We start from the raw sequence: 13,061 nt of genomic DNA, 5'->3' as shown, positions 1-13,061 counted from the left end.
TGCCCTCCTGACGCCCCCTCCCATCTGCAGACCCCAGACTCCTCAGACCTCAGCTGGGAAGCACACTGCAGTCAGTGTTGAGAAGTTAGGGCCCCTGCTTTGGATTCCCAGGCAAGGTAGGGCAGAGCAAGCAGGGTGGCTGGCTTTGCAGCACAGCCTAGCACACTTCAGCTGGTTTGCCAGGGTGCACCTGCTGCTCCTGGTGCCTTCAGACGCCTCTGCTACCAGGCTGGAAGGGAGCCCTTTAGTAAACTGGCAGCTTCCACACCAGCCCAGGGACCTCTTGGTATCTGCGCTGTACAAGCCCCGGACCAGTAAGAGATTCCTCTACTATTCTTTGTCAGGCAGCCTGAATAATACCTAAGTAACAGAATTGCACCATCGGACTAAATTAACCTTCTCTAAAATGAATGTGTCCTTCATACTTGCACCAAAAAAAAAAAAAAAAAAAAATTGCTGCATGCTGATCTGGGAAAGAGAGAAGGTTACCTGCTTTCCAAGCATCTTGTGTCAACAACCCGCTTCAGGTTCCATGCTTGCCATTCCTGAATACTAAAAGTCAAGGTCATACATGTCACTGAAAGTACTTATAATTAACATGCAGGTGTAAGCAGTAGGCTCTCTAAATTCATTCAGATTGTTCTCAAAAGGCGGGTAGGAGAGAGAGAGAGCTCAACCTAATTTTTATTTAGGAAAAACAGCCTTTGTGTTTTTAGAACATTTCCTTTTAGAAAGAGACCATCACATTTAAGGTAAACTCAGCAGTGAAGTGACACAGCAGCCGTCCTATAGCTGGACCTTGCAAGGTTTTGAGACAATAACAATGTCATGACCCACGTGGTAGGTAATGGAAGCAAGTTCCAATATTATCAAATCCTACACCGGCGTCCTTTCTACAAGGAAGGAAATTGAGGTCCAGGTGGTGAGAGAAACTTTATTTCTCGAAGCTAGCCAGCAGGCAGACTGAAACGAGAACCCCCATGTTCATGGCTCCAAATGTGGTACTTTCCCTGCTACCTCGTGGAATAACGGCAAAGCATCCATTCAGCGACCCTCTCTCTGAGTTGCCATGTCACTTACAGTGCAGTTCAGTTGGTGTTGGTCAGACACGGTTGGTTACATGCAGCGAACAAGGCTCCCCTACATCGGTGGTGCCCCGCACACTTTTGTTATGAAAGGAATGATCTGTAGACTTTCAAACGTTGCTCTCATGTGTTGGCCCCTCCGTGGACAAAGTGGCAGGATTGGGCATTTCTGAAAGGCCAGAGAAAGCAGGTGGAAGGCCAGAACCAAGGGGTGGTACTTTAACAGGAAACGGTCAGTATGGTGTCGCCAGGTGGTTCTTGACCCCAGATGCGTTCGCATCACTCCAACGTTTAAAGTACCAATGTTGGGCCGCGCCTCTGCCTCTGGAGATGCTGACTGATTGGCCCCCTCAGGGGGCCCACACGCTTGCACTTCCCCAGATTCCTTCGGTGATGCATGTGCGTGTGTGTACACACGCATGCATGGGCAGGGAGGGTTGAGAAGCCCTGCAGAACAAGGCTTTGGTGTCCAGCCCAGGCTAAAAATCCCCAACCCTGACACTTGGAGTACCTATTCTCTTTGAATTTCCCTCATGTGTTTCAGAAAACAGAAAAAAAATCCTATCCCATTGAGCGGCTGTAAGCATTAAATTAGATTAGCATATAAAGCATATAGTAGTTCCTCAATACATTTGACTCTTCTTTCCTTTCGACATTTAGAAATGGCAAGAGCAAAGAAGTCTGAAGTCACCCAGTGAAAGGGCGCAGGTGGTGTGAAAGGTGTCGGGTATGGGATCAGTGTATCTGAATTGTGTGTTGCCTTCTGCTCTCCTTTCTTGCTAGAAAAAAAAAATCTATGTAAATTAATAGCTGGGCACACTTAATCCCCTGGACGTGGTTCTATCCTCTGAATGATTTACATTGCTTTGTTCAGGTTGGGGAGCTTCCATGAACCTTCTGCTTGTATAGGTTTTCTGTTCATGAACATTAAGCCTGCAGGAGAATCTTTTTTTGGGGAGTGGGGTGAACGCAGGACGAAACTGGCTCAGGGAAGACCCATTTCTCCTCCCTGTCAGACACACTGTGTGCCACTTCTACCTGAGTAGAACCAACCCCTATAAGAGGCCTCGTTGGTTGTGCAAATAATTCAACATGGTCCTTCCCAGGAGCATCAGATGCCATTTCCTTTCTCATCTCTGAATACACAGCATATGGCAAATTCTGGTGCCACGAGGCAGGGCATGGAGCTAGAGTCTGTACCAGAGCAGTAATTGCTGCCTTTGATTCTTGAAGTCACCCTAGTCACAAAAGCAAAAATCATACTCCAGGCTTTATTCCTCTTGCACTTCACAAGCTGAAGGAAAAAGGAGAAGAAGGAGAAGGAGAAGGAAAAGGAGAAGGAGAAGAAGAAAGAAAAGAGAAGAAAAAAGAAAAAAGTCAGAGCTCTCTCCTCCTGGACACTTGATCCTCTGCTGGCACCTTGCCCCGGCCACCGTTGGGCATCAGCCAATGTCCAGTGGTGGCACAGTTGGGGCACCCCCACACACCAGCCAAGGGGGCTGTCTCTGCTCTGTTGGGGGTGTTGTGTGGCCTTTCATCCTCATGTCTGCCTTTGTGCGGGGCTCCTGCCCAGGCCCTGGTTTCAAGTTCTTTTCCATCACCCACACACTTTGGGCTCCCATTTTTCCCACCCAGGAACTGGGTCTCCTGATGTTCAGGCTACAGGAATCCCAGGCACGAAGCCTTGTCCTCCCCCAGCATCACAGTCCAGCTCTGGTGGGAGAGACAGACAAGAAGTGCACTAAGTGGAGGCGATGATGGGCTTTGCTGCAGCCCCTTGGCCAGGGAACTGCCGGGCCACCGTCCGGCTACCTCCCGCTACCAGCTTTATCAGGCACCTCTACCACTGCTGTCCAGAACATTCAAATGGCTGGGAGACTGCAGACAGTCCAGCACAGGCATTCTCCGACCTTCTACCTTCCTCTCTCCCAGATTTCCCAGCCTTTTCCCCTGCAGTCATCAAGCACATGAGCTATTCAAGTGTGCAGCTATTTTTACTAGAGTGTGAAGGATTCTCAGCACAAACTATATTTAACAGGAGGTTAAAGTTCACATTACACAATCAGTGGGGCACAGGATTAAATCATTAAACAGCCTGTTCTGGGCTCTTCCTGCTTTTCTCCTCTACAAGTGGGCTTTCAGTCCTGAACTTTCTTTCAGTTCACCCTGCAGATACCTCGAGTTCTTGGTTTTCTGTGAGAAAGAAAGTCCTTTTCTTCTTAGGCCTTGACTCCCTCCCTCAGCCACAGAGACAGACTTTCTTATGGTATCAGAACCCCTGATGTAGCAGGAATCTATGAGGAAATGTTAAGGGAAACCCTTCCAGTGTTGAAACACCTAGCCTAGAAATTCTTAAAAACACAACAAGCTATCCACCTAGGGGCTCTGATTCTCACTGACAACCACAGTTGGCTTTTCAGGCCAAGGTATGAAAAAGGAACTGTGGTCAATGGTGTTGATCTCAGCTTGGAAATGAGGAGGAGGGGCTTAAGCTAGCTCACCAGAAAGCTAGCTCCTGGCCTGAGTGTACAACATGACACACTACGCACATGGTCTTTCAGCTGCTGGTCCTACCCGCAAAGAGCCTCAGCTGTCAGTCTTGGGCAGGAAGGGCCTCAGCTGAAGAGTCACCTCACTCAAGGTGACACCCCCTACCTGGAGCCCCTGGCATCCAAGGACCAGTCAAGTTTGCATTAGAAAGACTTGAGCCCCTGCACTTGAGCTCAGGATGACTGGAAAGCATCATCCCTGCTTCAGAGCTCCCAGGGGGGTTAATAGAGCATCCTGTACGTCCTGCCTGATTCCACTGCCTCTGGCACAGGTGCAGGTCTCAAGAGCGCTTCCCAAAACACTCCTGCATGCAATCTGAGTCTCAGCATCTGCTCCCCAGACAGCCTGACCTGAGACTGTGACCAGAGGATTTAGTAACATGTCTTAATCTGTGTGATATTCCCAGGTCTGCCTTTTTGCATTACCACTGCCAGTGGCAGAAAAGCTCTTCAAATGCTTAAGGGGATGAATGCTCTTGGGCAGACCCAGCAATGGGCATCAGTAGCCCAGGTGAAAGTATCATAAGTGCAGGTGCTCACTCCCCATCCCCGACCAATGCAATGAGAACGTGTATTTTGACAAGATCCTCAGATGACTCATATGTATGTTAATGTTTAGCAAGCACAGCCTACAAGCTACCTGGATGAGAAATGATTGAGCGGAATGTTTACTGGTAGCATGGCAGTGTCCTGCCCCCTTGTTTTCTGCCCAAGAAGAGTCATCTGGTTTTAGTTCTGAAGGCATTTTTCCTACTAAAAGAACTTAAAACCCCATTACTTTGCCACAGTCCCATTACAAACAAAAGGGCAGAAAATAGAGGCAGATGGTCAGACAGCAAATTGCTCAGGTCAAAGCACCGCGCTGGCATATTGAGCAAACAAGGGGAAAGCATGTGTGTAGACTCTGTATGCCAAGCAGCAGCACTTCTCAGAGCGCAGAGGAAAGAAGAGCCGCTCCGTGGCCATAGAGTAGACGAGCCTTGAACTTTCCCAAATGACCACACGGAACGTGGCATGAGACAGCCTCCCCAGGGGCAGGCACACGCGCAGGGGGACAGGGAGACACATTCTCACCCCTTCTCTTAGCCACACTGTCTAAAGGATGTCACCAGTTCTTCAAGGAGAAGGAACTGCTTTATACCAGAATGAGCAGAGTCTGTTGTAGGAAACTCGCTGCGGTGTTAAGGTAGCAATGGAGTGTTCCATGGCTCTCATTTCAGAGGAAGGATTCAGTCATTCTCCACAGAGGATGCTGAGGCTCATAACTCACTGCGGTAAGCTGTCTGTCTGGATTTCTTTATAGGTAGATGTCTAGAGTGAGCTTGAGCTGTGCATGTGTCTCCTGATAAGAGTCCTAGAAGGCCAAACATGCAAGACCAGGCGAGCGGTGCTCAGAAAATGTGGCTTCACCGTGATGGATGGATGCAGCTTTGGCCTGTTTGCATTTAGGGGCAGCAAGAGAGGGGAGCTATGGTCTGATCAGGACCCCAGAAGAAAAGTGTGAGTGTCAGCAGATGCCAAGGGGAGACACAATGGTGGGGGGCCAGCGGTCCAGTTCTGGATGAAATGGAGTCAACGCATTGCAGCCTCTTGGTGAGCTAGAAAACCTGAGCAAAGCATGCAGAGCAGCTTTCGGATGCCCTCGAAAGTAAATGGCAGCAGGTGGGCCGGGGAGAAAGACCAGAAATTGAAGTGCCACGGAACCAGCAGTGAGTTTCCCACTCGTTTTTTGACAGTCCCCCCGGTCTGGATTTGGGGCAGCCCCAAATGTAGAAGTGAACACCCCACATGCAGATAGAAAGAGCTCCCTCTAGTTCTGGTTCCAAGTGTAGTTAACCCTGGGGGGCTGTTCTTTTGCCCTCTTCTCGCCATTCTCTCCTGCACATGGGGTCCCCAGGCGATCAGAGCCATGGCAGGGAGCAGTGGGGCCTGAAGGGCCCACAGAATAGCCTTCCTCTCTGCTCGGAGGACCTGTTCTCCCATTCCTTTTTACTCCTCCTGTTTCTCCCGGACCTGGCCCTGAAGGTGGACACACACATGGGAAGCACACAGCACAGTAAGGCAAACAGAGCACTAGCTCTCTGTCCGGAGGATGGACAAGGACAGCCAGAGTGCTAGAAAGTGCTAGAGAGATCACAAAAAGGGAGCACCTTGGGCAAGCTCTTTAAAAACTCCTGGGCTCAACCCTATGCCGGGCGTGGGCAGATCTGCTCCTAAGCAGCACCGCCAAGACTCTGAGAGCTGACCACCACCCAAGCTCCAGGGTGGCACCCACCTCCCGCCCCCATGCCCCACCCAGGGCACACAGGGCAGGGGTGGGGGGGTGGAAATCATAGTAGCTGTGAAGATTCTGAAAACAAAACCGACATGGAAACTACAGCCCACAGAAGGCTGGCAGATCTCTCAGCCTGAATCCATCTGGGTTGACTGCCTGTTAAAACACAGATACCAACCTTTATATAACGTGGAAACAAATCCCGGGGTCTCAGAGCATATTATTCAGAATATCCAGGATGCAGTCCAGCATTACTCAGTGTATTAGTTTTCAATTGCTGCTGAAACAAATGTCTACAAACTTAGTGGCTTAAAACAATACACTTTTTTTTTTTTTTAAAGTTCTGTTAAATCAGAAGTCCAAAATCAGTCTCACTGGGCTAAAGTCCAGGTGTGGGCAGGGCTGGCTCCTTTTGGAGGCTCTGTGGGAGAATTGTTTCCTTTCTTTTCCCAGCTTTGAAAGGCTGCCCACATTCCTTGACTCATGGACCCCTCGCTCCATCTTCAGAGCAAGTGACCTAGCATTTCTCCGACCCTCCTTCCATTGTCCTATCCCCTTCTGACTTGAGCCAGGAAATGTTCTCTGCTTTTACAGATGCTTGTGATTCTATTTGGCCCACCAATAAATCTTTCCATCTCAAGGTCAGCTGATAAGAAATTGTAATTGTGTCTGCAACCTTAATTCCTCCTGCCACATAATGTAACATATTCATGGTTTCCGGGAATCAGAACAAGGACATCTTTGAGGGAGACTTTCTTCTGCCTACCACCCTCAGCATATGAAGAACCATCAAATCTCAGCTCACATGAAAACAGACAATCAACAGATGCCCCACCGAAATGATGCAGATGTTGGCATTTTCTGACAAAGACTCCAGAGCAGCTATTATGATACATTCCAATATATTCTAAGAACTAAGAAAGAGGAACTCTTGAGATGAATGGAAAGATAGAAAGTCTTAGCAGGGAAATAGAAAGTTTAAAGGATATTCAAATGTAAATTTTAGAATTAAAACATACAACAACTGAAATGTTAAAACCTATTGGCTATACCAATAGAAATTATTCAGTCTAAACAACAGAGGAAAAAAAAATTGAAAGAAAGATGAACAGAGCCTCAGGAACCAGTGAGACTGTACCAAAATGTCTTAACTTCTGTGTCATTCCAGTCCCAGAGGAGAAGAAAGAATGCAGGGCAGAAAAACAGACTGGAAAAAGTAATGACTAAATATATAAGTATATATAAATATATACAATATAAAAAGTATTTTAAAAATCCATGTCTGGGCACATCATAATCAAAGCGCTAAAAACCAAGATGAAGACAACTCTTGAAAGCAGCCAGAAAGATGACATAGAACAGAGCAGTTCAAATGACTGTGCATTTCCTAGCAGGAATCAGAACCATGCCAATGTAAACAACTGGCAGATTTTTGCTCATCAGATAAGCAGAAATTTTAAAAATCATTACTATCTGGTATTAGGATGAGAGAACATGTTAGTGGGAAAAGAAATAAGAACACTTATGAAAGGCAATTGGGAGTCATGTATCAAAATTTTAAATCGACACATCTTTCTGGAAGTTCATCCCAAAACAATATTTGTACATGTGCTCCAAGGTATTTATCGTGGCATCACGTGCAGTGGCAAATAAACACATTAACTAATAAAACATTATCCATTATTAACAGATGAATCATATTTAAGTAAATTATAGAACACCATACTATGGGATGTAATGTACCTTTTAGAGCAATTACACTGGAGCCAAGTCTGCTGGCATAGGAAGAGGCTCTGATGTACTGGTAAATGATAAAGACATTTGTCAAATAGAACATCCCCCACCACACACACAAATCAGGTTTTATTAGTGTGCATGTGATAATAATTGATGGCAAACAGAAGATCTGGAAGGATAAAAGCTAAACTGATACCAGCAGTTGCTTCTGAGGAGTAAGATAGGAAGGATGATGGAAAAGTTACTTGCACTTCTTGTTTTATATGTCTGCGCATGTGTATGTGTGCGTGTGTGTGTTCACAAAGAACAAGTATTATTTTGACATTTAAAAAAAATGGTAGAAGGTGTCCCTATGCAAGTTTCATAACAATACCCTCCAATGTCCTGAACCTAGAAATTCACTACCTAGTCTCTGTTTTCTGAGGGTTTGACATTTTATTCACTTCCTTTAAGGAAGCCCAGTCATCTCATTCGGCATCTCCTGGTGTGTCAGTTTCTTACTGCTGCATGATGAGTTACCTCAAGGTTTACCAGCTCAAAACGCCTAAAAAATATCTGGTCTCATTTACTTTCTGAGGCTCAGGAACCCAGGTGCCTCTGGTCAGGGTCCCCATAGGTTCCGGTCAAGATAGTGGCTGGGGCTGCAGTCATCTGGAGGCTTGAGTACGCCTGGAGGATCACATACTAGTCTCTCACCTAACTCCTGGCCAGAGAATTCAGTTCCTCGCTGGCTGGTGGTGAGAAGTCTCAGCTCCTCTTCACACATGCCCCTTTGTAGGCTGCTCGCAGCACGGCGTCCAGCTTTCCCTAGAGTGATTGGCCAAAGAATGAGATAGAGTGGCCAAGATGAAAGCGGCAATGACTTCTATATCCTCACCTTATAGGTGACATACTATCACTTCCCCTGTAGTCTTTTGGTCACACAGACGGACCTTGGTACAACGTGGGGGGAGAATACACAAGAATGTGAATACCAGAAGGCAGAGATCACTGAGGACTATCTGGAAGACTGGCTACCACATTAAATTTTTTCCCAACTCTCATTCTCTTCTGCTTGCCCAAGTTCACAGACTTTCTCAGAACTTGCAAGCTGAAGCTCTACTCTTCCACCATCGCTAGTGCACTTAGAGGTCCGGAAGCATCCAATCCTTCATCAAAAGAAAACCCTATGGACAAATAGGAAATTGCAATTCACAGAGCCCCAGTCTTTTCCTGTGAACAAGAGAATTTTGATTTCCCTCAAGTGTGATGATTAAGGAGTGTTGAGGATACTGCAAATATAAATAACTGATCAAGGAGAAAAAAGCATGGGGAATATATTGGGGTCTCAATGAGAATCTCTTCAAAAAGGACTCGTGTGACTTGTTCCCAACCTGTAGCCCAACCCGTAATCCTCATAAGTCAGGACAATCATTTCATCTCCCAAGTGGAAATTACCACAAGTCATGGAGGCAAGGAAGTAGAAGTGCTTGCCAACTCATAGAACAACATAAAGGCTACTAGAATCATTCATTACTGAGAAAATACTGGAAGGCATTCAATAAAATCTGAGAGTTACAGGATATCTATGTCTCTGCACAAAAACAATATAAAGGACACCAAGGCGTGGCATATTTGAGAATTTGGAAGAGAATTTCCTGACATGTATATGTACCTGATTACAAAAGATGTGTGTTAGATCCCAAGAAGTATAATTGGATGCTATTATTCTATACAGCTTACATTCAGCCAAACATTCAAGTCTTTCATGATATGCTTGTAGATAGGATGGAGAAATAAGAGTTGATTCATCATAGGTTAAGCAATCCTTATGCAAAGAGTGTCGATTAAATCATTATTGTCAACTTGAAAGAAGTAACGAGCCTCTGGGTTTTGAATTCAGTCATGCCTCACTCAACATTGATATAAACTATTTAGAAAAAGACAAAGAACATGTGCTTATTATGTTTTCAAGTATTATAAAATTAGACAGGAGAGCCAAGAAGTTGGATAATAAAATCAGAATTCCCAGAGGTCTCCAACAGGATGAAATGATAGGCCAGAACTCACTACATGAAAATGAGTGGAAGTGAGCTGCCTAACATCCTGCCCAAGTGCCAAATGGGAGAGCCCCGGCCTGGTACCAGTTAATAGAGCTTTAGGTGAGCTACAGATCTGGTATGAGTCAGCAGTTTGCTGGTGCTGCCAAAAAGGCAATGCCAAAAAACTCAGTCTGCAGTCGTAACAAATGCAGAGCTCGGAACCAGGGAGATCTTGATCTGATGAACCCCACACTGTGAATATCTGGATCCCTAGAATGATTTACAGCATCCTCTGTGACTAGATGTACTTGCTCACTCTCAGATTATACAGTTCTCTGTAGCATTCCCCTAAGTGACCAATCTAGGTATTCTATCCAAACAAACAAACAAACAAACAAAAGGAAATGAGTTTGTTTTACTCTTTACTTGTTTAAACAATATTTATTGAAAAAAAATATTTGCCAGGTACTCTGCTAAAAGCCATTAACACCAAGATGCTTGAGACACATACACCTTCTGGCAGTTATTCATTCAAACGCTAATAAAAAAGTACTGTTGTGGAGAGACTTGGTCAATGTATTTAAGGTTCCAGATCAGTTGATCTTAAGATAGGGAGCTATCTGCTTGGGCCTGACCCAATTGCAGGAGCACTTTAAGAGCTGAGAGTTTTCTCTAGTTGGTAGCAGAACAGTGAGGTGGAGGTTCAAAGCATAAGAAAGACTCCATGCATCATTGCTGTCTTGAAGACAGAGGGGGTCACATGGTAGGAACATGGGTGGCCTCTAGTTGCTGAGAGGGACCCCCAACTGAGAAGTCAGCAAGAAAACAGAGACCTGAGTCCTACAACCAGAAGGCAATTAATTCAGTTATGAGAATTGGCTCACAAGAGGACCCAGAGCCCCAGAGAAGCAGCACAGCTCCAGCCAACACTTGTGCTTGGGCCCAGTGAGCCCCTGAGCACAGAATCCAACCACGCCACGCCCAGACTTCTGACCTAAAGAAACCGTGGTAATAAACCTGTATTGTTTTACAATACTTTGGGGCAATTTATTATACAGCAATAGAAGGCTAGCACAGGGGATAAATAAACTACCGCCACACAATGAGGTAAACGCCCTGATGGAGCAAAGTTGCAGTGTACATGGTTGGCTGTTAATTCGGGATTCGTTTCCCCCTTCCCTTCCCTTCCCCTTCCTTTTTTTTTTTTTTTAAGATTTTATTTATCTATTTATGAGAGACACAAAGACAGAGAGAGAGGCAGAGACACAGGCAGAGGGAGAAGCAGGCTCCCTGTGGGGAGCCTGATGCGAGACTGGATCCTAGGATCACGACCTGAGCCAAAGGCAGAGGCTAAACCCCTGAGCCACCCAGGTGCCTCTCCCCTTCTGTTTCCTAAGTGAATCTCAGTTTTGTTCAGTCTGCATCCGTACATGCATATATTGCCACCGACTGCCCTCTAAGCCCCGAATGTTGGGTCAATTAATCTAAAACAGGGGTTCTCAACTCTGACACTTTACTTTTTGGCCTGGTCTTTATCGTGGGGTGTTTTCCTGGGCATTACAGGATGTTTAACAGCATCTCTGGCCTCTACTTACTAGATGCCAGTGGCACACACTCCCCTGCCTCCCCCCTTCATGATAATCAACTATGTCTCCAGATACTGCCAAGTAATGAGGGTGAGGAGGGATGGGGAGCAAAATCACCCCCAGTTGAGAGCCACTGATCTAAAGTTTTGCTCACCGCCTTGCTAATGATTGGTGCAAGCAGGTATGTGACCATTTTGGGAAATTGAGGTGTAAAGAGAGGGCATGGTATAGACAGTGGAGTTCTCACGGTGAGAGGGGTTGCAGGAATGGGGGTGAAGGTGTCCCAGAGGAAGACATCAGTGAGGAGACTTAGATGTTGTATGGTGATGAGCATACAACTGGCTAAGCAGGTGGGCACCAGTGTGGTGCACTTTCATACTGACTACTATTAGGGCCCCATCTGATGAAGCCTAAGGACAGCTGGGTGACATGCATTTAGTAGATGTTCTAAGAGGAAGAAAAATCACCAAAAACTAAGGCTACTCAGCACAAGTTCCAGAATAACTTTAGACTCTAGAAAACAATGGAGGAAAGAAGTACAGAAGAATTAGCAAAGAAGAAAAATGGGGAAAGCCCAAGAAAAGACCCAACTGGAGTGATTTGCTGGAAAAATGAGCTTACATATTTTTGGAGTGGTTACGGAGGTGGGTGTATGGAAACCCTTAGACCCTTAGCTCAAAGGCTTGAACTTTTGCCTGGGAAGGGTACTTGTCCTACTCTGTCACTGTTGGTCACCTGAAAGCCAAAGCAGCTTTGCTTGTGGTGCAGCTTGTACAGCCCAAACCCCAAAGACAGAGCCCAGTAAAAACCAGCTTCCCCGGGCTCCATCTGCATCCCTTTTCCTAATGCTGCGGCTCTGTCGGAGTGGGCACAGACCCCTTGCTGCTCCTCCAGTCTTTGTCTCTATTTCTAGAAATGATATCAGCCACCAGGTTTTGACTGCTTACTTGATCAAAGGATCTGGACTGTCCCTGAAGTCCTCGCTTCATCTACGCAGATGCTTCTCTCAAGGTACTGAAGTAACAACCCCCTCCTGTCTTCGTCAACCCAAATCAGAAGCCCTTTGAAAATGAGCCCATGCAAGTCTGTTCCTCTGGCACCCGGCGTGCAGACACACACTCGGACACACTGCATGTGCTATTACAAATCATGGTTAACCCGTAGTGAGTGCTTGCTGTGTGCCAGACGCTGTTCTAAACACTGCGGTATTAGTAGATTTAACCCTCAAAATGACCCTGCTTTGGTAAGAACGTTTATCATTCCCTATTTCACCGATGAGAAAAAGCAAAACAAAGCAAAGGCACTGGCTGGTTAATTAATATGCCTGAGGTCACGCAGCTAATAAGAGGCAGAGCTAGGATGAGGACACAGGCAGTCTGGTGCCTGACTGAGCCCATGCTCCTGCCACTCTGCTACTGATTGTTGAGTATCTACCATGTTCTCGGGGTGCTGGACTGAGTCATCTGCACACATTTTCTCTCATCTCCTCAGTGTTCCTGCAAGAGAGCTATGTCTCCAGTTTTATAACCAAGGAACCTGAACATCAGAGAGAAGAAATAAACTTGCCAACGATCTTGTTTAGTAAATGTAAGCATCCAGATCCTATCGGGTCCAATGATGCGGCGGAAAGTTATTTGTCTTTTCACGCGTGTGGTTTTTCCCTCTAGCCCAAGGAGTTTCCCTAGTCCATCTTCCCCGGATCTCCCTGAGAGCTATAGCTCAGGTCTGTGCTCTGGGCATAGAGAGAAGGAGGAGGGAAATAAAAGAAGGTGGTGGCTGCCAGCTGCTGCTTCCAACAAAATATACCC

Source organism: Canis aureus, chromosome 12, assembly GCF_053574225.1.
Source record: "Canis aureus isolate CA01 chromosome 12, VMU_Caureus_v.1.0, whole genome shotgun sequence".
NCBI classification, from domain to species: Eukaryota; Metazoa; Chordata; class Mammalia; order Carnivora; family Canidae; genus Canis; species Canis aureus.
This window is presented reverse-complemented; position numbering follows the sequence as displayed.